Here is a 28,000-nt window from a genome sequence, read left to right as displayed (position 1 = left end):
CTGGTACGCATTCCTTTATCAGTGGAATTATCAGGAAATACCATTCATTATTACACATTTTTTTACATTCACTCTCATAATGGCCACCAACAGATGAAAACACATCAGTTAAGCTTTGTACTAATTCTAAACAGGAACTTTTGTTCAGTACTGTGGGTTCTGGCAATCTCCCAGCATCTGCCCAGTATGTCATCAGTAACACAACACATCTAGTATTCGCTTCACTTTCTGGGTTATCATAGAGCGTGAACATAGACATTGAACTAGTAGGGGCGGGAAGGCTTGCTATACACGTCCCGTTTTCTGACGTGAAACGTCAGCATATCATACCATACATTTTCTTTTCATGGTGTTGAAATGTTCAGTGTTTCTGGGTGATACTGCCAAGGTGCTGAACATTTATTTCTGTTTGAGTCACTGTTAGTTAATAAGTCCCGCAGTAGGACTGCACTGGAATTAGTTAGACTGGTAGCATTCTTTTCATCACCTCCTCGGGTCTGCTCTGGTTCCCTTCAGGGTCCATACAGCAGCTGCAATAAGGAGGCTAGCCAGAAAAGCTACAAACAGGATACGAGTCTGGTCCTTATCCTCCCATGGCCGTCTAGGTCCTCTGCGGCCATTCGTTCTCTGGTACATCTTGGACCGGGTTGTATGGCACCTTCATGCAGTGGCTGTCATGAACCCACATAGATCTCTCAGCAAACTTCACAGCAGTCTGGGTTGTCAGGAGGACCTGGAATGGACCAGTACAACGCTTCTGGTGCCATGTCTTTCTGCTAAGGCCTATTCTGAGCCTATTCTGTGGAAATTGGGTATTTAGTATTCTCATAGGTCTCCCTGTTAGTATCTCATGAGGTGCTAACCCAGTGGTATGATGCGTGCGCCCACGCATGTACATTAGAGCCAAAGTCATTACCATTACCCTTGGCAAACCTGCCTCGGCCATCAGTTTCGTCAGCTTAATTTTTCAGCGATTGTTTGGCTCTCTCAACGAGACCACCACTTGCTGCGTGACAGCTGCAATGTGTCCGCAGGTCAATCTGCAAACTCTCAGAAATATTTTGAATAACACTATTTACAAAATGTGTGCCATTGTCCAACGTTAATTTGGATGGCAGACCCCACCTAGAAATGATTTCCCTCAGGTTCTTGACTAAAGTCATAGGTGTAAAGGAAATGCCTCTATCCACTTTAAAAAAAGCATCAATACAGTACATACACACCTGGCATGGAGTGAGCTCAATAAAATCCAACATAATGTGTTCAAAAGGTCCTTAAGGCCTTGGGTGGGCTGACATGGGCATAGTAATGCCTCTGTCTGCATTGTTAGTCATACAAACCACACACTTTGCACAAAATTCCTCCACAAAAACAGAAAACCCAGAAGCAAACCAAATATGAAGTACAATTCCCACAAATCCCCCCTTTGACACACGATCTGGACCATGAGCAAACTTTGGATATCAAGAGGGGGCAGAACCGACAGGCCATTAGGCTCTGTGTGTAGTTAATCCGACCCTCTCTGCCTAATCAATCGCCATTCTACCTGCTGTTGTTGTGCTAGCTGATTAGCTGTTGTTGTCTCACCTACTGTTTTAGCTAGCTCTCCCAATTCAACACCTGTGATTACTGTATGCCTTGCTGTATGTCTCTCTCAAATGTCAATATGCCTTGTATACTGTTGTGCAGGTTAGTTATCATTGTTTTAGTTTACAATGGAGCCCCTAGTTCCACTCTTTATACCCCTGATACCTCCTTTGTCCCACCCCCCACACATGCGGTGACCTCACCCATTACAACCAGCATGTCCAGAGATACAACCTCTCTCATCATCACCCAGTGCCTGGGCTTACCTCCGCTGTACCCGCACCCCACCATACCCCTGTCTGCGCATTATGCCCTGAATATATTCTACCATGCCCAGAAACCTGCTCCTCTTATTCTCTGTCCCCAACGCCCTAGGCGACCAGTTTTGATAGCCTTCAGCCGCACCCTCATACTACTCCTTCTCTGTTCCGCGGGTGATGTGGAGGTAAACCCAGGCCCTGCATGTCCCCAGGCACCCTCATTTGTTGACTTCTGTGATCGAAAAAGCCTTGGTTTCATGCATGTCAACATCAGAAGCCTCCTCCCTAAGTGTGTCTTACTCACTGCTCTAGCACACTCTGCTAACCCTGATGTCCTTGCCGTGTCTGAATCCTGGCTCAGGAAGGCCACCAAAAATTCTGAGATTTCCATACCCAACTATAACATCTTCCGTCAAGATAGAACTGCCAAAGGGGGAGGAGTTGCAGTCTACTGCAGAGATAGCCTGCAAAGTAATGTCATACTCTCCAGGTCCATACCCAAACAGTTCGAACTACTAATTTTGAAAATTACTCTCTCCAGAAATAAGTCTCTCACTGTTGCCGCCTGCTACCGACCCCCCTCAGCTCCCAGCTGTGCCCTGGACACCATTTGTGAATTGATCGCCCCCCATCTAGCTTCAGAGTTTGTTCTGTTAGGTGACCTAAACTGGGATATGCTTAACACCCCGGCAGTCCTACAATCTAAGCTAGATGCCCTCAATCTCACTCAAATCATCAAGGAACCCACCAGGTACAACCCTAACTCTGTAAACAAGGGCACCCTCATTGACGTCATCCTGACCAACTGGCCCTCCAAATACACCTCCGCTGTCTACAACCAGGATCTCAGCGATCACTGCCTCATTGCCTGTATCCGCTACGGAGCCGCAGTCAAACGACCACCCCTCATCACTGTCAAACGCTCCCTAAAACACTTCTGTGAGCAGGCCTTTCTAATCGACCTGGCCCGGGTATCCTGGAAGGACATTGACCTCATCCCGTCAGTTGAGGATGCCTGGTCTTTCTTTAAAAGTAACTTCCTCACCATTTTAGATAAGCATGCTCCGTTCAAAAAATGCAGAACTAAGAACAGATATAGCCCCTGGTTCACTCCAGACCTGACTGCCCTCGACCAGCACAAAAACATCCTGTGGCGGACTGCGCTAACATCGAATAGTCCCCGCGATATGCAACTGTTCAGGGAAGTCAGGAACCAATACACACAGTCAGTCAGGAAAGCTAAAGCCAACTTCTTCAGGCAGAAGTTTGCATCCTGTAGCTCCAACTCCAAAAAGTTCTGGGACACTGTGAAGTCCATGGAGAACAAGAGCACCTCCTCCCAGCTGCCCACTGCACTGAGACTAGGTAACATGGTCACCACCGATAAATCCATGATTATCGAAAACTTCAACAAGCATTTCTCAACGGCTGGCCATGCCTTCCGCCTGGCTACTCCAACCTCGGACAACAGCTCCCCCCCCCCCGCAGCTACTCGCCCAAGCCTCTCCAGGTTCTCCTTTACCCAAATCCAGATAGCAGATGTCCTGAAAGAGCTGCAAAACCTGGACCCGTACAAATCAGCTGGGCTGGACAATCTGGACCCTCTATTCCTGAAACTATCCGCCGCCATTGTCGCAACCCCTATTACCAGCCTGTTCAACCTCTCTTTCATATCGTCTGAGATCCCCAAGGATTGGAAAGCTGCCGCAGTCATCGCCCTCTTCAAAGGGGGCGACACCCTGGACCCAAACTGTTACAGACCTATATCCATCCTGCCCTGCCTATCTAAGGTCTTCGAAAGCCAAGTCAACAAACAGGTCACTGACCATCTTGAATCCCACCGTACCTTCTCCGCTGTGCAATCTGGTTTCCGAGCCGGTCACGGGTGTACCTCAGCCACGCTCAAGGTACTAAACGATATCATAACCGCCATCGATAAAAGACAGTACTGTGCAGCCGTCTTCATAGACCTTGCCAAGGCTTTCGACTCTGTCAATCACCGTATTCTTATCGGCAGACTCAGTAGCCTCGGTTTTTCGGATGACTGCCTTGCCTGGTTCACCAATTACTTTGCAGACAGAGTTCAGTGTGTCAAATCGGAGGGCATGCTGTCCGGTCCTCTGGCAGTCTCTATGGGGGTGCCACAGGGTTCAATTCTCGGGCCGACTCTTTTCTCTGTATATATCAATGATGTTTCTCATGCTGCGGGCGATTCCCTGATCCACCTCTACGCAGACGACACCATTCTATATACTTCCGGCCCGTCCTTGGACACTGTGCTATCTAGCCTCCAAACGAGCTTCAATGCCATACAGCACTCCTTCCGTGGCCTCCAACTGCTCTTAAACGCTAGTAAAACCAAATGCATGCTTTTCAACCGTTCGCTGCCTGCACCCGCACGCCTGACCAGCATCACCACCCTGGATGGTTCCGACCTTGAATATGTGGACATCTATAAGTACCTAGGTGTCTGGCTAGACTCTAAACTCTCCTTCCAGACCCATATCAAACATCTCCAATCGAAAATCAAATCAAGAGTCGGCTTTCTATTCCGCAACAAAGCCTCCTTCACTCACGCCGCCAAACTTACCCTAGTAAAACTGACTATCCTACCGATCCTCGACTTCGGCGACGTCATCTACAAAATTGCTTCCAACACTCTACTCAGCAAACTGGATGCAGTTTATCACAGTGCCATCCGTTTTGTCACTAAAGCACCTGATACCACCCACCACTGCGACTTGTATGCTCTAGTCGGCTGGCCCTCGCTACATATTCGTCGCCAGACCCACTGGCTCCAGGTCATCTACAAGTCCATGCTAGGTAAAGCTCCGCCTTATCTCAGTTCACTGGTTACGATGGCAACACCCATCCGTAGCACGCGCTCCAGCAGGTGTATCTCACTGATCATCCCTAAAGCCAACACCTCATTTGGCCGCCTTTCGTTCCAGTTCTCTGCTGCCTGTGACTGGAACGAATTGCAAAAATCGCTGAAGTTGGAGACTTTTATCTCCCTCACCAACTTCAAACATCTGCTATCTGAGCAGCTAACCGATCGCTGCAGCTGTACATAGTCTATTGGTAAATAGCCCACCCATTTTCACCTACCTCATCCCCATACTGTTTTTATTTATTTATTTTTATTTTTCTGCTCTTTTGCACACCAATATCTCTACCTGTACATAACCATCTGATCATTTATCACTCCAGTGTTAATCTGCATAATTGTAATTATTTGCCTACCTCATGCCTTTTGCACACAATGTATATATAGACTCCCCTTTTTTTCTACTGTGTTATTGACTTGTTAATTGTTTACTCCATGTGTAACTCTGTGTTGTCTGTTCACACTGCTATGCCTTATCTTGGCCAGGTCGCAGTTGCAAATGAGAACTTGTTCTCAACTAGCCTACCTGGTTAAATAAAGGTGAAATAAAAATAAAATAAAAAGGTCCTGTCCATAGGTTCTGACCAGCATCAAATGAACACTTTGTATTCCACATGCAAAGCTCCCCAGGACTTGCACTTGATTGCAGATCAGACACATCCTGTAAAGAAAGCATATTTTTTCACAGAAATGGGGGCAGAAGTGTGGGCGAGATAGTTGAGGTGGCTGCCGCCCTTGCAGCCATATCGGCAGCAGCATTCCCTTTAGAAATGGGGTCAGATAAATAAGTGTGAGCTTGACATTTACAAACTGAAATGGAAGTGGGTAACAAAATAGCCTTCAACAAGTTATCCACCAATTTACAATGTGAAATCGTCTTGCCAGAGGAGGTAAGACCACCCTGCTTCCATAGAGTACCATGCACAACCCCAAATGCATACCCGCTGTCTGTGTAAATAGTCACAGTTTTATCCTTTGCCAAAATGGAATGCTCTAGTCAAAGCAAACAGTTATGCTGCTTGGGGAGATACATGAGATGGTAGCTTTGCACTTTCTAGGGTGGTGGCAGCAGTAGTTATTGGCATATGCCACCAATGGCTCACCTTTATTCTGACCTCTGGGCAGAGCCATCAACAAACAGTTCCAAATCAACATTCATTGATGGCACAACAAATAAATCAGGGCGTGGCTTACAGACCTGTTCCAACAGGGCAGCACAATCATACGGTTCAACATCCTCCTCCGTCGGCAATATAGGATGGCTGGAATAAAAACTGTACAACGCTTAAGGGTGACATGAGACATTGTTAGTAGCACGTTCTGATAATGCAACGGTCTGGCAGGAGTACGGTGTACAGTTTTCGCCTGAGAGATAAGAGTTTGAACTATGTGAGGAACATGAACGGTCAATGGGCACATAGTCACAATATCAGCACAAGCCAGCAAAGCCTCATATGCAGAAGCCACAGCTCTCAGACAACATAGCAGCCACCTTACAAAACTGTCAAACTTCTTAAAATAGTAAGCAACAGGTCTTTGTTTACCACCATGATCCCGAGTAAGAACTGAGGACATAAACCCATCCTTTTCAAAAACAAAAAGATTAAAAACCTTCTCATGATCAGGCAATCCTAGACAAGGAGAGGTACGAAGCTGTTTAAATCTAGTCAAAGACAACGTAGCCTCTGGAGTCCAGTTAATGAGGTCGTGCACCGCCATCTTGTGGCCGTATATTAGATCAGCAAGTGGTTGTACTCCCTGAGCATAACCGGGCAACCATGCCCTGCAGTGCCCTGCCATCCCATTGAGGGTCATCATGTGCTGCTTAATAACAGGCTATGGTATAGCCAAAATAGATTGAACCCTTTCAGCATTCAACTATCTCCCATTAGGAGTTACATGCTCTAATATACTGCTGAAATGGCCAATTTACTGGCTTGTTGAACTCAGGATGGCCGAGCAGTGATAGTGGTTCCTCTCCATCGCACGTTGGTGTTGATTTCAGCATGTTCATTTGGTGATGGTAAATCCCTCATTAAATGCATTGGAAATGTAAACTGTCCAATATAAAATGTACAATGCCAATAAATTATAATACCATCAAGTCAGCCATCAGTCAGTAAGATATTATACTGACACCAAACTTATACAAACAGACACTGAACTCACTTTGTCCAACTCTTTTAGAAGCCAGCTGTCACATATTTCAGAGCCAACCCACAATTCATAGCGCCTTCTGTTAATTAAAACCATTATAAAAAAACGTCAAAAACATAGATACATTTGAGCTGCGGGTCCAGTCCAGCCAAGCTGAGGCGACCCTGAATCCCAAGTTTCGGCTCGATAGGTCATTCGAAGACTGAGCAGCGACCTTAATTAGTGCTGAAAATTCACTCATTTGCGGGGTTGCTACGGGATCCTATCAGCCAGAAACATGTAAGGTCAGTCTCTATGGGCCGAGGCAGTTTCAATGCACCTAGTCTGCAACTCTTCTAAATGTCGTCGTTTTTATGACGTTAAAAATTAACTGAAGTTATTGCAAATGGACTGAGAACCTGCTAGAGCAACATAACTCACCGTGCACTACCGACTTAAGCTCTAGAACAGGTTCATAAAGTTTCAGAGCTCTAGGTCTGACGGTTCTTTGAGGGTGCAAATGCCGGTAACTATTGCAGGTTCTGTGTGTCTGTAAGCCCCACACTGTGTCACTCCATCCTGACTGTGTGTGTGTGTGTGTGTGTGTGTGTGTGTGTGTGTGTGTGTGTGTGTGTGTGTGTGTGTGTGTGTGTGTGTGTGTGTGTGTGTGTTTTCTTGGACATCTGATGGGAGAAATGCCTGATTTACTGTTCATGAGGGTTGCCTAAACACAAATATGACATTTTGTAAAGATGTGACCTTTTTAACCCTGACAAACACATATCCTCATTGGGGTAGGCTTTTACAGAATCCAAAATTTCAGGTATTTACGTTAAGAACTGACTGATTTACAGAGGGTTGAATGCAGTGTTTTTCACTAACTGCAGGTTTTGAAATTAAAACCACTTTTAGTGTCAATTTAACCACTTCCGTTTGCTCCATGAAGCTTAGAATCAAAACAGGTAATCCTCATAGTGGCCTGATGGATTGTCAATGAAGTCAGTTTTATATGGCAATCATAACCCAGATAGGCCCAGATTGAAGTTAGGGAAGCAGGCAATGTTTTCCTATGGGGAGAGATGTCACTGTAAACTGTTAGAAGAAGAAGAATACACCCTGTTTTCACCGTTAAGGAATAATTCAACAAAGTCAATGTTAGGCTTCCGCATATCAGGTGGACCTTAGGAACGTTCCTGTGGTTGAATTGTGTTTCTAGCCTCAACGGTTCTGCCGCTGTCACCCAAAAGCACCTCAAATTTAGGTCAGGCTTAATTTTGGGCCTACTTCTTTTGCAAGGTTGCTGCAGTCAGACAGAGTAAGCTACGGTCAAGTGGGGCATTTTGTTGAACTCGGCACGGCCTAGAGACTATGGTGATGCCCCTTGTTTCCCTTTCTGTGATGATGTAAGCCTCCCCATATTGGGATTTCATCCCTATTTGATTGTAAGGTTCACATTTCCCATTTAGGATATGAAGGGGACCATTCAATATTTTCATGTTGATATGTGTAGAGGTACAGGTGACCCTGAACAGGTGGCAAAATTAATTTTGAAAATGGCCTGCACAGAAGCAGAGTTAGAGCATAGCCTGTAAACCCATGTTAACCTTAGGGAGAAACTCGGATGTATCAGACTACATGAAATGGCATGTGCAGCTAGAATAACTCTGTGGCTTATCCACCCAAACCTCCCCTGACGAAAACGGCGTGTCTCTGTGTGACCCAAAGGCCACAATATGTCCAAAGCATCATTAAATCACTGCTAGTCAGGCTTCTTTCCGGGCCTGCTATTTGCACGGTTGCTGCGGTCAGACTGAGTGAGCTACGGTCAAGTGGGGCATCTCCTTGAACTCGGCATGGCCTAGAGACTAGCTTGATTCCATTTGTTTCCCTTTCTGTGATGATTTAAGCGTGCACATTTCTGGATTTCAGACCTATTTGATGGTGATGTTCATACTTCCCCTTTAGGATATGAATGAGACCATTCAATCTTTTCATGTCGATATCTGCAGAGGTACAGGTGATCCTGAACACGTGGCAAAATACATTTTGGAAATGGCCTGCACAGAAGCAGAGTTAGAGCATAGCCTGTAAACCCATGTTAACCTTAGGGAGAAACTCGGAAGTGTCAGACTACATGAACCGGCGCACGCAGCTAGAATAACTCTGTGGCTTATCCACCCCAAACTCCCCGATGAGCCCATCAAAATCGACATGTCTCTGTGTGACCCAGATGCCGCAATATGTCCAAAGCATCATTAAATCACTGCTCGTCAGGCTTCCTTCCGGCCTACCATTTGCATTGTTGCTGCAGTCAGACCGAGCAAGCTACGGTCAAGTGGGGAATCTACTTGAACTCGGCACAGCCTAGAGACTATGGTGATGCCCCTTGTTTCCCTTTCTGTGATGATGTAAGCCTCCCCATATTGGGATTTCAGCCCTATTTGATTGTAAGGTTCACATTTCCCATTTAGGATATGAAGGGGACCATTCAATATTTTCATGTTGATATGTGTAGAGGTACAGGTGACCCTGAACAGGTGGCAAAATTAATTTTGGAAATGGCCTGCACAGAAGCAGAGTTAGAGCATAGCCTGTAAACCCATGTTAACCTTAGGGAGAAACTCGGAAGTGTCAGACTACATGAACCGGCGCACGCAGCTAGAATAACTCTGTGGCTTATCCACCCCAAACTCCCCGATGAGCCCATCAAAATCGACATGTCTCTGTGTGACCCAGATGCCGCAATATGTCCAAAGCATCATTAAATCACTGCTCGTCAGGCTTCATTCCGGCCTACCATTTGCATTGTTGCTGCAGTCAGACCGAGCAAGCTACGGTCAAGTGGGGAATCTACTTGAACTCGGCACAGCCTAGAGACTACGGTAATGCCATTTTCCAACACTTTCAGTGTTGATTTCAGCCTGTCCATTTGGTGATGGTTCATCACTTATTGGAAATGGACAAAAGTCAGCCATCAAGTCAGCATCCATCAGTCAATAAGATATCATTCTGACACCAAACTGATACATACTAACACCAAACACACTTTGTCCAACTCGTTTTCAAGCCAGCTATCACATACAGTGCCTTGCGAAAGTATTCGGCCCCCTTGAACTTTGTGACCTTTTGACACATTTCAGGCTTCAAACATAAAGATATTAAACTGTATTTTTTTGTGAAGAATCAACAACAAGTGGGACACAATCATGAAGTGGAAGGACATTTATTGGATATTTCAAACTTTTTTAACAAATCAAAAAATTTAAAATTGGGCGTGCAAAATTATTCAGCCCCTTTACTTTCAGTGCAGCAAACTCTCTCCAGAAGTTCAGTGAGGATCTCTGAATGATCCAATGTTGACCTAAATGACTAATGATGATAAATACAATCCACCTGTGTGTAATCAAGTCTCCGTATAAATGCACCTGCACTGTGATAGTCTCAGAGGTCCGTTAAAAGCGCAGAGAGCATCATGAAGAACAAGGAACACACCAGGCAGGTCCGAGATACTGTTGTGAAGAAGTTTAAAGCCGGATTTGGATACAAAAAGATTTCCCAAGCTTTAAACATCCCAAGGAGCACTGTGCAAGCGATAATATTGAAATGGAAGGAAGTGGTATCAGACCACTGCAAATCTACCAAGACCTGGCCGTCCCTCTAAACTTTCAGCTCATGCAAGGAGAAGACTGATCAGAGATGCAGCCAAGAGGCCCATGATCACTCTGGATGAACTGTAGAGATCTACAGCTGAGGTGGGAAACTCTGTCCATAGGACAACAATCAGTCGTATATTGCACAAATCTGGCCTTTATGGAAGAGTGGCAAGAAGAAAGCCATTTCTTAAAGATATCCATAAAAAGTGTCGTTTAAAGTTTGCCACAAGCCACCTGGGAGACACACCAAACATGTGGAAGAAGGTGCTCTGGTCAGATGAAACCAAAATTGAACTTTTTGGCGACAATGCAAAACGTTATGTTTGGCGTAAAAACAACACAGCTGAACACACCATCCCCACTGTCAAACATGGTGGTGGCAGCATCATGGTTTGGGCCTGCTTTTCTTCAGCAGGGACAGGGAAGATGGTTAAAATTGGGAAGATGGGAAGATGGATGGAGCCAAATACAGGACCATTCTGGAAGAAAACCTGATGGAGTCTGCAAAAGACCTGAGACTGGGACGGAGATTTGTCTTCCAACAAGACAATGATCCAAAACATAAAGCAAAATCTACAATGGAATGGTAAACAAATAAACATATCCAGGTGTTAGAATGGCCAAGTCAAAGTCCAGACCTGAATCCAATCGAGAATCTGTGGAAAGAACTGAAAACTGCTGTTCACAAATGCTCTCCATCCAACCTCACTGAGCTCGAGCTGTTTTGCAAGGAGGAATGGGAAAAAATGTCAGTCTCTCGATGTGCAAAACTGATAGAGACATACCCCAAGCGACTTACAGCTGTAATCGCAGCAAAAGGTGGCGCTACAAAGTATTAACTTAAGGGGGCTGAATAATTTTGCACGCCCAATTTTTCAGTTTTTGATTTGTTAAAAAAGTTTGAAATATCCAATAAATGTCGTTCCACTTCATGATTGTGTCCCACTTGTTGTTGATTCTTCACAAAAAAATACAGTTTTATATCTTTATGTTTGAAGCCTGAAATGTGGCAAAAGGTCGCAAAGCTCAAGGGGGCCGAATACTTTCGCAAGGCACTGTATTTCAGAGGAGGCCCAAAATTCACAGCACCTTCTTTTAAAACCATTTAAAAAAAAAGCTGGCCATGTACTGTTATCTCCACCCAGCACAGCCAGAAGAGGACAGGCCACCCCTCATAGCCTGCTTCCCCTCTAGATTTCTTCCTAGGTTCTGGCCATCTAGGGAGTTTTTCCTAGCCACCGTGCAGCTGTCTGTCTCTCTGACATTTGCAACATAGTTTCGATATTGAAATTCGATATCCAGCTGTCCCATACAGTAATGAACGTGTAGGGGTTTGGGGTCAGGACGAGACAGACAAGCAGGCAGTTTTTCTCAGCTTGTCAATCATGAATCAGCATAATTTCTATGGAAATATAGAAAGAAATGTCAATTTAAAACAGGTAAAACAGAAATAAATGCAGATAGTTTTTGATTGTGTTAGCTGTGCTGTTGGCTAGCTCCTCTGAACAACGGTGTCCCGACGAGAGCATCTCTGGCAACCGAACCGATAGAACGAATGACCAGCCGGCCTGAGTAGCAACCCTGGATTTGTGTCGGGACTATACCTTGTGGAAGGATTAGATAGTATGAATAAATGTATCCAAATGTTTTTAATGAATATATGACAATGATTATTTGAATATGTTGGTAACCTAGTGTATAAAAGTGATAATGCCCTCAAAGCCCGTGTTTGGAGGATATATTGGCACGGTTTGCTACTTCGTCTTGGGCCTATCAACACCTGTGCCAATATTCAGTATCCTCCAAACACCGGCTTCTCGGGCATTATCACTTAAGTATGAAGCTAATCTATATGCTGTCTTTAATTACATTTTTCATAGAAAGTAATGTCTGCATCCAGGAATGGAGGTGAAGACCTTGAGGGAGGCCACTGGGCCAGAATCATGCTTTTCATCCTCGGGAAGAGGCCCTAACTCGGCGGACCTCACAGCAGGTAATTCATCCATACTATCATCAGGTACCATCTCTGGAAGTCCTATAACATTTATCCCTCTTGTTGAACTTGGGGCCAACCCTCCTCACCACACCACTTCCCTCTACACCCAGATCCTTCTCGGCAGTCATCACTGCACCTGCCACCACAATTAATTCACTCTCACTCTAGTCACATCCGTTCTTTCTTATACGCCATCCCCTTCACTAGATCTTGCAGAAGGCTTGTGCAATCCCCCACTCCATATCTATTAATAATATGTTTCACTTCCTTCCTTCTGTTCCTTGTCCGCCAGAGATTTTTGTAGCTTTTCAACATTTGGAACCACGATAATCAGCATGTTGTTGAAATGTGTATCCTGAAAATGAGTGGATGTGTCAGTTCCTGTAACCATAATCGTGGAAAGAGGGGCACGATACTTGAGGAGGGAATAGTTGAGGTCTGAGGAGGAGGAAATTCCTAATTTATATTCCGTATTATCATTGCCACTGCACCTCTGCCGCTACTTGGATTAGGCACAAATGATGCTCAAGAATGGCAGCTTCAAAACAAGTCTTCGCAAGTTTGAACCACCTAGCCTATAAATGGGTTAGAATCACACTGGTTGGCCACATTTCAAGTCTCGTTCTTTGCCATCATACAAAACACATCTGCCCAGAAGCTGTTCATTTTAAGTTCTCAGAAAGAGGAGGAAGGGAAGGTATTGGTGATAATTTCTCATTCGAGTAGGCTACAATTCGCAGGTCCTAGCTGACAACGTCTCGGATAAAGGACTATTTATTCTCAGGAAAAACGCAGCGCAAAACTAATTTGCTGGCCATGATTGCTTGTTCAAGTTTCATAGCAATATTTCAAGACATTGTAGGCTTAACTATGTAAATGACATCTGGCAAATCTATACCATCTGTTATTAACGGGACATCTTCCAAAGACAATATAGCCAATGAATTCTGAGGTTCTTTAGAACTGTTTTGGTGGCAATTAAAGGCATGGGGCATATGTAAGTGTAAACCCATGGATGTACAATTATTGAGTGATTGCTTGACAGGATATTTGTATAGTGATGCACACAGTTGTTGATGTAGCCTAGGTGTTGATGTAGCCATTGTTTCTCAAATCTCTCCTCGGGGACACCTGTACTGGTTTGATGATTAGTTGACCATTTAAATCAGGCTCTGGAATTTACATATAGAAAGGCTATGAGAGGTTTGAAAACAACTTATAGGCTATGGAATATTTGGGATTTTATTGATATTTGGGATAATATCTGCAGTCATGTTTGATGTATTTCCTATGGGTCAAACATATTTCAGAAAACGTCCTTAATTGGGTTAGTGGATTAAGACATCTAGTCATGAAAGTACATTTACATGCACACTAACAACTTGATATTAAATTGATTAAGGAAATATGCTATTCAAAAATGAATGCAACATGCAAAAATTTCAACAATTTTACTGAGTTACAGTTCACATGAGGAAATCAGTCAATTGAAATAAATTCATTAGATTTCATCTTGAAAAAATGGGCCTCATAATGGGCCTCAGGATCTCGTCACAGTGCTTTTGTGCATTCAAATTGCCAATCGATAAAATGCAATTGTGTTAGCTGTCCGTAGTATATGCCTGCCCATAACATAACACCACCGCCACCATGGGGCACTCTGTTCACAATGTTGACATCAGCAAACCGCTCTCTCACACAACAGCATACACATGGTCTGCGAGGCCGGTTGGACGTACTGCCAAATTCTCTAAAACAACATTGAAGGTGGCATATGGTAAAGAAACTAACATTACATTTTCTGCCTAAAGCTCTGGTGGACATTCCTGCAGTCAGGATGCCAATTGCATGCTCACTCAAAACTTGAGACATCTGTGTCATTGTGTTGTGTGACAAAACTTCACATTTTTAGAGGGGCCTTTTATTATCCCCAGCACAAGGTGCACCTGTGTAAGGACTATGCTTTTTAATGAGCTTCTTGATATGCTACACCTGACAGGTGGATGGATTATGGAAATAGTCATATAAGCATCTCACTCTACTTTCTTAATCGGTGTAAGGACAAAATCAAAGTAAGCATACACTGCCCTCATGTTGGTGCTAGCAAACAGGCTAGGTAGTGCTAGTTATCACAGCCAATCCAGTGGGGGCTGGAAGTTATGTTGAGAGAGTTTTCACATACAATCTAAAAGTAGTTTTCACATAGTCTTTAAATGTCTGAACTCAGAATCTGTGGTAGAACGTTTATTTTGATTGACCATTTTCTGCATTCATCAAAAAGTCCCATCAGGTAGCCTGATGTCTGATTTCCATGTACGCTTGAATTTTAGGGAAATCGTTCTTCTTTCAAAGCATATACATGTTTTAAACAAATAATATATTCATCTGACTATCCACAATAATCATGTTATTTTGTGGATGTAACCGTGCTCACTTCAAGTAATGTCAGACTTAAGCAGCTTCTCAGAATGCATATCTCTATATTACATTCTCTGAATAACTCCCACAAGTATATGAATGACTAAATATTAATGACTGTCCTATCAACTAAATTGATATGTGGTAGCCATTGAGATGTGACGATGGGGCTGCCAAACATGCTACCCTGCAAAGAAATATAATTTCTCCCACTGCAAAGACCAGAAGTGCAACTTTGATTGAAGTTGTCATTGATAAAGGGTTCTGTGTTTGATGGACTTTATGATGCATGTGAAATATTCTACTCTGAAAGTGTGCAGGCTTTGACAATTGAGGAAAACCTGATCTTCCACTTTGATACAAATTATTTATTTATACACTAGATGACTGATAGGGGGTGCAGTGTTGGAGCAACTGTGCCTCCACCACATTGTAGAAAATATTTTGGAAGCGATAGAAATGCATTTATGAATGTTTACATATCGTTTTTGCCATGTATATTATATTGCAGACACCTTAATGTATACTTTTAAATTATATTATATGAGCTAAACTTATAATAACTATTGTTACTCTCCCCACAACAACAACAAAAATATCATTAAATACATGTCATTTTGTCCTCGAAACATTTAATTGAAATACTGAAGAATCCCTTTCATTCGTATGGAGGACTGCTCCTTTGGGGAGTGGCAATATTATGGCCGACTGGTGGCTTCAAAGCCTCTCAGTGGCCAATACATAGCAAATCAAATCAAATCAAAATACATAGCAATCAGCAATCCAGGCTTTAAATGGCTCAATGGCCAAAATATTGATTGATAACTGTTCTGAAAATGCCACTGGCTTTTGTATATTGCATTATGTGAAAAAGGCTCCAAATGTTTGAGGTTCTATTGTGACATTGAACGTGATCTGAGGATAATGAGGGTTCTATTGGGACATTGAACGTGATCTGATTGTGGTTCTAATTGTGGTTAAATACACATCGTGGAGGAGGTGGAGTTTTAAGGTCTTTAAAGATATGACAACCAGGGCTTCTTCTCCAAAGATGTCAGCTGAAACCGTGAAGGCAAACATATTTCCGTAACACTGAACACTTTCGTTATTTGTGCCACTGCAATAAGGTTGACAATAGGGACAAATGTGCATACAAGTGCATGTGTGTACAGACAAGTGAATAGGAGTCACCTGCTTGAAAGAACAGCAGATGACATCATAACTGTTTATTTGACCAGGTGCCTGAAAAGCCCTATTCTCAGGCTTTCTATTGAATATTGTGAATAGGAAATAGATATTGTATAAGTGAAAGCATTACATTGTTGTCTCGTTATTCCCTATTTGACCCATTGGTATGTCTAGCCAATGGGGACTTACAGTGGTTTCTCCACTCAAATATTTGCGATTATGCTGCGGTATTTAGATGTAATTTGTGGTTTAGTACGGTACCCTGCGTCACCACTTCATTGCTCCAGACCAGCGCAAGGGGGAGTTAGAACACTGATTATGCTTCTGGTTCCTACTCTTTCTCTAACTGACAATGAATGGGCAACATAAACCTAAATAGATATGGATAATTGTGCACGACTTCAGTATTACTTACTAAAACTGTTGTTACACTAAGGTTTTTATTTCATTTTGCTAGGATTATTTTTCACTTTCTGTAGTACTGTAGTCCACTCCCGACCAGGCATAGTATACAGCGCCTGAGTGGTGCAACGGTCTAAGACACTGCATAGCAGTGCAAGCTGTGTTGCTGCAGATGCTGGTTCAATACCTCAACCGGGAGACCCATGAGAGGGAAAGGAGGATTTTGGTTTCTCTCCTTCTAAAAACATTAATAAATTATTCTAAATAACAAACTGTCTTTATTTACAAATTAGTAACAATGTCTCACCCCATTTTCATGGCCTTTTTCCTCACTCATTTTACGTTATTTGAAAATGAAATCATCTCCAAAATATATTTTTTTAAACAAGGTGATTATTATTATTATTCATTTAGAATTATATAAAAGCCCATTGGATATTCTCACAGATATATTATTAACCCTGTTATTAGCAGGACAATATATATTGGTCATATTGGTCATGGCTCCCGAGTGGCGCACAATGGGACTGCCTAGCAGTTCTCTAGCTGTATCCACTGAAAGTGTGTGAGGTTCAAGGCACGAGGGCAGGGGGAACGGGATGGGTCTCAGAGCTGCGCATAGAAGACTGACCTAGCCCATGGGGAAGGAGGGAGGGGGAGGGGCATTGGCAACACTTTAAGGGGCATTGCACTAATAATGGCGTGACTAGGGAAACGTTCCCGCTGTTCTGTTCTTAGTGCCAGTCTGCACGTTCAAACTAAAACAATGTAACTAATAATGGCATCTTTATGCTTTTGTTAATAAAATAATGATAAAAATACTTTTTCAAAATGCCAATGTTTCTTTAGTTATGGATCCATAACAAATTACTATGGAAATAAATATCACTGAATTACAGAAATATCCTCCAATCCTCTATATGTAATTATTGGTGGAGAGTCACATCATTCCTCCCTGTCAGGGGAATTGATCCTCGGTTTTCCGCGTGCCCGTATGACACAGGAATCTTTAGCGACATAGCCCAGTACTGTACTCCCGACCATCACATTGTACAGCGCCATATTTTCCATTCCATCCTAATGGTTTGAAAAGGTGTGTCCCACTCAGGCTTAGGCATGTTAATTAACCTTCACTTTATGCGTTGCTGAAATTGTATATATTTGCAAGTGGCAAACAGTGTCATAGTTCTTCCACTGTATTGATTTGCATAATTTGCATGTATTCCACATAAACAGTAGCAGCTAACCTGACATCCGACAGTCTAATCATCCACCATGAGAAATTACTTCATAACTTGTCATCAAACATTGAATGATGAATAATCCATTAACTAGTGAAAATCATACTGCAATGGTGAGCTTCACAATTGTCATTATTGAATAAACCCTGAAGTTTAACTTTCTAAATTTTGTGGACAGTAAATATTATTGTTCGTTAAGAATTTCAATTGAATTCCTAATAGAATGGCATCATTAGAGACAGCATTTATAAAATAGCATGAGTCTTTCAGCAGCATAACATGTGTAGTGGCCAGCAAACTTATTCTAGTATAGAGAAGGATGATGCTCATCACCTTAGCAAGAAGTAGTTTCACAACTTATTTGTACAAAGTCTGCCCCAAATATCCTGCCCTCAGGTTTGTCACAGCTAGTGACTTGACAGTTTCCTGCTCCAAAGTAAGGAAATAACCACCTTAAACAGACACCTATGCTAATGAGGTCATTTGGTCGAGTCGTGTGAGTCATTTAGGAAGTTCTCAACTTGTTCTTTGAGTTTTGTACATTCCAGATTCAGGAATATCTCGAAGGTCATGCAATGTGGAACAGTTCATATTTCACAGAAGCTTAGAGATTTGAAGATAAAGTCAAGTCCAAAATTATTTCCACCCTTGATAAAGATGAGCAAAAAAGACAATAAAATAAAACATGTAAATTATTATTTTTAAACAATAAAACATGTAAAGTGTTTTTTTTTTTTTTACAATTATTACGGCCGGGACGATACCAGTGTCTAGTTACTAGCCTATCATGGCAAGGAAACAAAACACAAATCATTATGTTGTCATCCAGAGTCACATTTAGTTACTTTCCAAACGATCGCACACAATATTTTACATTCAGAAGGTTTTTTAAGAACCGAAGAGTTAGGCCTGCTTCGTGTATTCATTTCTACCATGTTATCATTACAGACCTAAAAATGTGTATGATTTTATACTAGTACAATTGCTCAGAGAACAAACAACAAATAAAAGAAAAAAGAAAAGGATCTCAAGGATCTGGAAAGAGTCTGTATGGAGTAAAGATCTTAGAACCCTCACAATGTGTTCCCCAATCTCATAAAACATTTTAGAAAAAGCCTCAGTGTCATTGTCATCGCAAAGGGAGGGTGCTGGAGTATTAAAAACAGGGGGCAGCAGTTTAGTAGTAGTATTAGTATAAAATTATTTAATTTCCATTTTTTTGGAGCATTTAATATACTGTAGCTCAGTATTGGTATTATTCATTTTATACTGTTTTTTCTTCTTCTCATCTTTATCAAGGGTGCCAATAGTATTGGACCTGAATGTATCTATTAAGATTTAAAGTAGGTTGATAGGTTTATAACACAGACACGACAGGTAGTAGTTGATGCATAGATGCTTTGCTTTGTTATCAAATGAACCGCAGATATATTTAATCACCTGAGAGAATAAGTAGCACTTGGTGTTTAAAAATACAGATTTAGATGACAGGGGCAGATGAACTAGAAATGCAAAGTTAGGCCGACGTTGAGCTGAGGTAAAACAGTAATGGTTTTGGTCGATCTCTCTTATCTGTTTTAAAGAGTCTATTAAATGTAGGACTTGTAACAGCCTCTATAAAGATTACACAGTAACAGAGAATGGGGATGCGCAGGTATGGATGTTTTGAAGTTATAATCTGGCTGGATAGACTCATCGCTATGTGTGTACATTACTGTCAGTGAAATTCCAACCTATGGTTTGTCAAATGAAGTAAGTAGAAATTCTCTGTTGGAATTCTGAGCTGTCACCCTTAGGTGTTGTAGGCCTTGAAGTTACGTATTTTTGGCATAATATTTTAAGATAATTAGGATTTACACCTTTAGAGGTTGGGTCATGGCTAACTGTAGAGTGCTTACTGTAAAAGCCCATTTGAAGTACCGTTGTGTTTACTCAGGCAGCCAAATTCTGATATTTTTTTCACTAATTGGTCTTTTAAACAATCAGATCCACTCTGAAAAAGATCTGATGTGAAAAGATCTGATGTGATTTGTCAAAAGACCATTTAGTGGAAAAAATATAATAATTTGCCTGCCTGTCTAAACCCAGCCCTTGTGAGCTAGATGGGGCCATCGTGGCTTTGGTCAAAATTACTACATTTTGAGTAGATCCAGTCACACCTTTGATAGATTGACAATGTTGTCAAAAGAAAGCCACACAATTTGATTGCTGCTAACTTTAGCAACACTTATTTTTATGGATTTTAGGACAATACACAAATCTACACTAAAAGCTGAGAACAGGGTTGAATGCATTTATCAAGCTTATGAGACATGGGCCTACTAGTTAATGCATAGGGATACTGTTAACACAACTGAAAGTAGTTAGGGGATTGCTTTTGAATACCAACTAACAGTATACAATTTTGGGATATGGACTAATTATGGGAAAAGAGAAAGGGGATACCTAGTCAGTTGTCCAACTGAATGTATTGAACTGAAATGTGCCTCTGAATCAGAGAGGTGCGGGGGGCAGCCTTAATCGACATCCACATCTTCAGCACCCAGGGAACAGTGGGTTAACTACCTTGCTCAGGGGCAGAGTGACACATTTTTACCTTGTCAGCTCGGGGATTTGATCCAGCAACCTTCTGGTTACTGGCCCAATGCTCTAACCACCAGGTCCCAATTCACTTCATGGACTAATTGATATTAGTCTATATCAGGGATCATCAACTAGATTTAAATTGCAAATTGACCGCCGGTATGCCAAACAGATATAATATTTGAATAAAACAATAACTTCAAGCCTTGCTTACATTTGTACACAATCACATATATTTCTCTATTCTGGTAGTGAATACTTTGGAATAGATTTCCTAAATCAAAATCACTTGGAGCTGATTTGCTGGTGTTCTTATTACAGTCTTATGTCCAACAATAATAACACAGAAATGTGGGTTAACGTGAGATGTAATGGGCTTCATTTAAGGTTTGATGTGCATGGATTGATGTTGTGTACCTTGACAGGAACGTGACGGATATGGAGCCTCCGATTCTCCTTCTGCTAGCAGGTTTACACTGTGTGTCTGTGTTTTTTGTGTGTTGGTGTGTTCCTCAGGGGTTAACCTCGCAGGTTAAAATAGCTATTTGCTCATGAAGCGTTGCACAGCCACGTTTTTACCACTATTGTTGGAAATAATAAGTTATGACTTTTTTATTTTGCCTACTTGATGTTTATTGTACAGTGTATAAGGGGGATGGATATTGGACTGGAATGTATAGTCTTGTGTTATATTTTTCTAAATTGTTTACCCAATATAATGGGTAATGAATGCACTTTCATGTGAATCAACATTCCAACGACTTCAACACAATCCATTGCAACAAACAGAAACAGATTGAATGTTCATTGAGACCACACTAGATGCAGTCAAAATCACTGCCTCAGAACATTTCGAATGGCAACACAGCTACAGAACAATGCCACAAACAGATGCTACTAAGTGGTTAGGTTAAACTTAGAAAACAAAACCACGCAAAAAAAACGTGCCTTCTTTCAATTAATTGCCACTTGTGGGTGGTGTGATTTCAGGTTGAATATGACTCTACTGCCACCAGATACCAGCAGTACTTAAACACTTGGAGAAAATAGTTGGTAGCTGGAGTACTTGGCCTGTCTTTGCATGCAAAGTTCCTGGTTTACTTTGGGTCCAACTTAACAATAAATGTCCCTAATACCTTTGCATTTACATTGCAGTTACGTACAATGTAATTACATCGTAGTTTTTTTTTAGCTGTACTACCTGTTTGCAGTTTGTAAGCAGTAACTAGGTTTGCAAAGGGAGGGAATATTCCTAGTTTGTTTTGCAATTCACCAGCAATTTACCTGTACTTTAGGAAAGTTTCAGGAATTGTCATAACATGTCAAACATGTCGAAGATACTGTATACAATAAATAATACAATATGATGTATTTCATTTCATCAAGGGTTCTTATGCTGTATATCCTATAAGGAAATAAATTAAGTTGCAGGCTCACAGAGAGGGAGAGAGATCATAGAAAGTGAATCTCATTCTAGTTCTGTGAGAGATACAGGTGTGCTTCTCTCTCACCACAGCAATGGCAAGGCATTGGTCTATAGGCTACAATGTTGCACAAATCATCATCAAAACAAACCAATTCTTAGAATATCAGGCACATATTCACGTTACGTTTTTTTGGGGGGCAGGAGAAATACAGAGGAGGAAACTTGAATGAACTCTGATTGCTTTTATTATATATTTTACATTGCAAACAGTGAAAATTATTTTTCATGCCACAAGAGGTACTGGATCCTGGCAATTGGTTCCGGAACGAAGCAGTCCAAAACTGAGAGGTGGCGGATCCTGTTCCAGCAAGCTCAAATGAAGAACTTGCACACCACCACAACCAGATACCAACACAGCTTCATTGTCTTGAAATGTGACAACACGTCAACCAATTAACAGCATCCCTTCTGTGCCATCCAATATGACTACATTGCCACCAGATATGAAGACTACATTAACACTGAATGTTACCGTTTCCCCACAACCACACACCGATACAACTTCCTCATCTACTAATGCAACAATTACTTTGCAACCAAACTTACATCACCCAGAAAATATACCTCTCTTGATATCACATGCATTATCAAGCATTTCACACATGTTGTCCAGATACTGACTGTCAGCACTTGGTGGTCTATAGCAGCTTCCCACCAGAATGAGCTTCATGTGAGGCAGATGAACCTGTCGGCATATTACTTCAACAGTATTTAACATGAGATCATCTCTAACTTTTACAGGAATGTGGTTCTGAATAACAGCAACACCTCCACCATTGGCATTTCTGTCTTTTTAACAAATCAACTTTAAAAAGACCCAAGTCTGCTGGTGGATGTTGGGGTTTTGAATTGTACATTTCTTATATGGATAGACCCATTACTGACAGAGCTTGGGGTTCAATTGAGGAGAAACTAGTAATATGTCATTTATTGGAGGATTACATTACTCCTGTGAAACAAGCTTGACTTCATTATGGACACATCATTTCTAATGTTCTGTCTATATGGGAAATCAGCAACGAAGCAGACAAATTGTCATGTAACATGCCAGTTTTATATATTTTTCTTTACCTTCAGTTACGTGCTCCCATAAAGGCTTATGGTGTTCCTTGGTCTTCTAATTTATGTAAACACCAATTTACTGGCTCGATGTATGCAACATGTAAATCCAAGTGAATTGTGTCTGTTGTTTATGAGAAGATTGGTGATGATAAAATCAAACCTCTAAAGATGAAGAATGATTTTCCAGCACTAGAGGGAGACATTGAGTGGAAAACAGTATGGAGTAACATAAGTACCAAGGAAATAATGGAGATTAATTACAGCAGAGTTACTATTTTGCTTACTCGAAAAGATTTAAACTAACACTGCTAAGAGTGAAATTAACGGTGTTGGTGTCATTTTTACTCTGTGTACTGTAAAACACTCAACCACGCCCATCATTATCCCTTTTCCCGGCATGCTCTATTGCAGTTTGATTTTTAGAATTGTTTATCACAATATATGTGTTTTTTCATGTTCATCGATTGAAAAAAGCTAAATTCTCAAACTTAATCAAAGACTTATAGCCATAATTGTAATGTTTGATTTGATGTTAAAAAAAAAGATTTGGATTTTTCTGCATATCTAAGACTAACTCTTGAGCTGTCTGTATGCACCTGACTGGTGGTTGTATTTTTAAAGAAACTATACATAATATGCTTCTCTGCATTTCTGCTAAACTCTGAGTAAAAAAATGTAAAGGAATGTGAGTCTTATCCAGTACATTTAGTTATTGCCCGCATTTCTAAAGTCTACCAACCTTGCCAGCAGCCATGCCAGCGAAGATCATTAGATAAGATAGCTACTCTAACTTGATTGATATCCTGAAATGGCTTTTTGGTAGCTAGTTATGAGGTTGGGAGATTGGGAACCTCTTTGGGTAGTATTACAGAGAGATACAGTGGGGCAAAAAAGTATTTAGTCAGCCACCAATTGTGCAAGTTCTCCCACTTAAAAAGATGAGAGAGGCCTGTAATTTCAATCATAGCTACACTTCAACTATGACAGACAAAATGAGAAAAAAAAATCCAGAAAATCACATTGTAGGATTTTTTTATGAATTTATTTGCAAATTATGGTGGAAAATAAGTATTTGGTCAAGATTTCTGGCTCTCACAGACCTGTAACTTGTTCTTTAAGAGGCTCCTCTGTCCTCCACTCATTACCTGTATTAATGGCACCTGTTTGAACTTGTTATCAGTATAAAAGACACCTGTTCACAACCTCAAACAGTCACACTTCAAACTCCACTATGGCCAAGACCAAAGAGCTGTCAAAGGACACCAGAAACAAAATTGTAGACCTGCACCTGGCTGGGAAGACTGAATCTGCAATAGGTAAGCAGCTTGGTTTGAAGAAATCAACTGTGGGAGCAATTCTTAGGAATTGGAAGACATACAAGACCACTGATAATCTCCCTCGATCTGGGGCTCCACGCAAGATCTCACCCCATGGGGTCAAAATGATCACAAGAACGGTGAGCAAAAATCCCAGAACCACACGGGGGGACCTAGTGAATGACCTGCAGAGAGCTGGGACCAAAGTAACAAAGCCTACCATCAGTAACACACTACGCCGCCAGGGACTCAAATCCTGCAGTGCCAGACGTGTCCCCCTGCTTAAGCCAGTACATGCCAGTACATGTCCAGGCCAGTACATGTCCAGGCCCATCTGAAGTTGGTGTCCTTGCTAACTCAGATGCACGAGAGGAAGGAGGCCAAATGGTGACTTTAAAACAGTTACAGAGTTGAATCGCTGTGATAGGAGAAAACTCAGGATGGATCAACAATATAAATTTAAATGACAGAGGGGAAAGAAGGAAGCCTGCACAGATGAAAAATATTCCATGACAGGCATCTTGTTTGCAATAAGGTACTGAAGTAAAACTGCAAAAAATGTGGCAAAGAAATTAACTTTATATCCTGAATACATGGCATTATGTTTTGGTCAAATCCAACAAAACACAACACGAGTACCACTCGTCATATAGTATTTTCATGCATTGTGGTGGCTGCATCATATTATGTATATGCTTGTCATCGTCAAGGAATAGGGAGGGTTTTTGGATAAAAATAAATGGAATAGAACTTAGCAAATCCTAGAAGAATACCTGGTTGAGTGTGCTTTCCAACAGATACTGGGAGACAAATTTGCCTTTCAGCAGGACAATAACCTAAAATACAAGGTAAAATATACACTGGAATTAAATGGTCCTGAGTGGCCTAGTTACAGTTTTGACTTAAATGTATGGCAAGACTTGAAAATGGCTGCCTGGTAATGAACAACAACTTGACAGACCTTGAAGAAATGTTTACATTATAATTTCTAAATATTGTTTAATCCAAGTGTGCAAAGCTCTTAGAGACTTAACCAGAAAGACCAACAACTGTAATCACTGCTAAACAATGATTCTAACAGTAAGTTGAATACCTCTGTAATCAAGATACAGTATATTCCTGTTTTATATACAGTACCAGCCAAAAGTTTGGACACACCTACTCAATCAAGGGGTTTTCTTTATTTTACTATTTTCTACATTGTAGAAGTGAAGACATATAAACTATGAAATAACACATGTAGTAACTGAAAAAGTGTTAAACAAATCAAGATTCTTCAAAGTAACCACCCTTTGCTTTGATGACAGATCAGGGAAACAATGTTTTAAATATTTCTCAAAGTTTTTAGGCACTAAACTACTTCCATATATAGCCCATGCAGATATCTCTATCTTAAACAGATGGATTTTATGGGATTCTTTTTATGATGCTAATTCAATTTTTAAGGGGAAGTGGAAATTGACTCAAGGCAGCTGAAATTAATTGAAGAGTGTTTAAAGTGTAAGGGAGGAGTTTGCTTATTGTTTGTTCAGTTCCCTGCAAGTTGATATTATCACAATCAAGTTTTATTTTTTCATTGTGTTTTTTGTCAAGCAGTTGAGTAATTCTTGAGTAGTTAGCATTTTTTAGATAAAGCATTAATTTGTGAATTTACTATGCCCTTTTCCCCCTTTCAGTGGCGGCAGGTAGTATTGTGTATCGGTTAGAGCGTTGGTGTCACGACTCCTACCGAAGGGTGGCGCTCTGCGGTCGTTGTCACCTGCCTACTAGCTGCCACCGATCCCCTTTCCCCTTTTCTATTGTGTTTGTCTGATTAGTACACCTGTTTCTTGTTTAGGTTTAGTTGGACTATTTAAGCCGGTTGGCCCGCCTGCTCTTTGTGCAGGCTTATATTTGTTTCCCACTGTGTATTTTGTGTAGTAGTGCTGATTGTTTTAGATTTCCCTCCGGACTGGTGTGGTCCTGGTTTTGGGCGATTATTTATGTGCGCCCAGTGTCTTGGGGAGTACATTTTCCCGGTGCGTATTAAAGCGCTACTCTGTATCTCCTGCCTCCTGCGCGCAGTGCGTTACAGTTGGACCAATATCCGAATGGTTGGTGGTTTGAATACGCGAGCCGACAAGGTGAAAAATCTGATGACATTCCCTTGAGCAAGGCACTTCATTTGCATTAGGGGCTCTGTACTACTATGGCCACTATCCATGCACCTATCCTGTGTATGTGACAATTTTTTTGACACATTATTTACATTTTTGTAGGTATGTTTACTTTGCTCTTTGGGTAGTTATTCATCAGTCAGATTTAGGATCAACGTATACTCCCCAACAGTGGTGTAAAGTACTTAAAATTACTACTTAGTCGTTTTTTTGAGTATCTGTACTGGACTTTACTATTTTTATTTTTGATTACTTTCACTTCACTACATTCCTAAAGAAATTATGCCAATTTTTCCTGACACCTAATAGTATTATATTTTGTATGCTAATCAGGACTGAAAAATGGTCCAAATCAAACACTAATCAAGATAATATCCCTGGTCATCCCTACTGTCTCTGATCTGGTGGACTCACGGACTCACAAATAACAAATGCTTTGTTTATAAATTATCTCAGAGTGTTGGAGTTTGGCCTGGCTATACGTAAATTAAAAAACATTAGCTTAATATAAGGAATTTGAAATGACATTTACTTTTATACATTTACTTTTTATGCTTAATAAGTACACAGTGCATTCGTAAAGAATTCAGACTTGACTTTTCAAACATTTATTACGTTACAGCCTTACTCTAAAATGGATAAAAATTTTCCCCTCATCAATCTGCATTCTGTAAAGTCAAAGTCAAAATAGTTTTTTTTATGTTTGCAAATTAAAAGTAAAATAAAAACAGAAATATCTTCTTTACATAGGTATTCAGACCGTTTGCTATGAGACTCGAAATTGAGCTCAGGTGCAACCTGTTTCCATGTATCATTCTCGATATGTTTCTAGACTGGAATTCACCTGTGGTAAATTCAATTGATTGGACATGATTTGGAAGGTATATATAAATATAAGGTCCTACAGTTGACAGTTCAGGTCAGAGCAAAAACCAAGCCATGAGGTCGTGGGAATTGTTCATAGAGCCCCGAGACATGATTGTATCAAGGCACAGATCTGGGGAAGGGTACCAAAACATTTCTGCAGCATTGAAGGTCTTCAAGAAAACAGTGGTCTCCATTTTTCTTAAATGGAAGAAGTTTGGAACAACCAAGACTCTTCCAAGAGCTGGCCACCCGTCTAAACTCATCAATCGGGGAGAAGGTCCTTGGTCAGGGAGGTGACCAAGAACCCAATTGTCACTGACATAGATCCAAAGTTCCTCTGGGGAGATGGGAGAACCTTCATGAATAACAACCATCTCTGAAGCACTCCACCAATCAGGACTATATGGTATAGTGGCCAGATGGAAACCACTCCTCATTAAAAGGCACATGACAGCCCGCTTGGAGTTTGCCAAAAGGCACCTACAGGACTCTAAGACCATGAGAAACAAGATTCTCTGGTCTGATGAAACAAAGATTGAACTCTTTATCCTGAATGCTAAGCGTCAAGTCTGGAGGTAAACTAGCACCATTCCTACGGTGAAGCATGTTGGTGGCAGCATCATGCTGTGGTGCTAATTTTCAGCGGCAGAGAATGGGAGACTTGAGAATAGCTGAATTGAGAATTCAGAATTGAGGGAAAGATGAACGGAGAAAATACAGAGATCCTTGATGAAAACCTGCTCCAAATCACTCAGGACCTCA

The 28,000-nt window shown here is 41.3% G+C and overlaps 1 pseudogene; it reads right to left on the bottom strand.

Annotated features, from left to right (window-relative positions):
• Positions 1 to 81: 81 nt before the first annotated feature.
• LOC149980106 (uncharacterized) lies at positions 82 to 23,653 on the bottom strand (annotated as a pseudogene).
• Positions 23,654 to 28,000: the final 4,347 nt, after the last annotated feature.

Source organism: Oncorhynchus mykiss, chromosome 10, assembly GCF_057628025.1.
Source record: "Oncorhynchus mykiss isolate SJ-2025 chromosome 10, ASM5762802v1, whole genome shotgun sequence".
Lineage (NCBI taxonomy): Eukaryota > Metazoa > Chordata > Actinopteri > Salmoniformes > Salmonidae > Oncorhynchus > Oncorhynchus mykiss.
Note: the sequence above shows the minus strand (reverse complement) of the source record. Positions and strands in the feature narration are given on the sequence as shown.